Below are 491 nucleotides of genomic sequence, written 5' to 3'. Positions count from 1 at the left end.
GGGGCGGCGCGGGTGCGGCTCCAGAGCCAGGCAGGTGAGGAGGAGGAGGGCGAGGGCAGAGCAGGGCAGCAGGAACATGGTGGGGAGGGGGCGCAGGAGGGCCTGGGGAGGGAAAAGAGGGGATCAGCACTGGGAGGAACTGAGAGAGTCCAGAGGGAGCACCCGGGTGCCCCAAACCAAAGGGACCCCCAAACCAAAGGGACTCCCAAACCAAAGGGACCCCCCAGACAGCCCATGGGGTCTATAGGGACCCCCCACCCCAAAGGGACCCATGGGGGGCTATAGGGACCCCCAGCCCCCAAAATATACCATGGGGGTTATAGGGATCCTCAGAGCCACAGACACTCCACATAATCCCCCCACAGCTCCTCCATAGGCCCTACCACCCCTCCCAAGCCCACACAGACCCCACCCAGGCCCCACAGAACCCCCATAGACCCCAAATCCCCATCAGAGTTCCCCCCATCCCACAGACCCCCATTCCTCCAACA

Source organism: Corvus brachyrhynchos, unplaced genomic scaffold (assembly GCF_000691975.1).
Source record: "Corvus brachyrhynchos isolate BGI_N302 unplaced genomic scaffold, ASM69197v1 scaffold875, whole genome shotgun sequence".
Taxonomy (NCBI): Eukaryota; Metazoa; Chordata; class Aves; order Passeriformes; family Corvidae; genus Corvus; species Corvus brachyrhynchos.
This window is presented reverse-complemented; position numbering follows the sequence as displayed.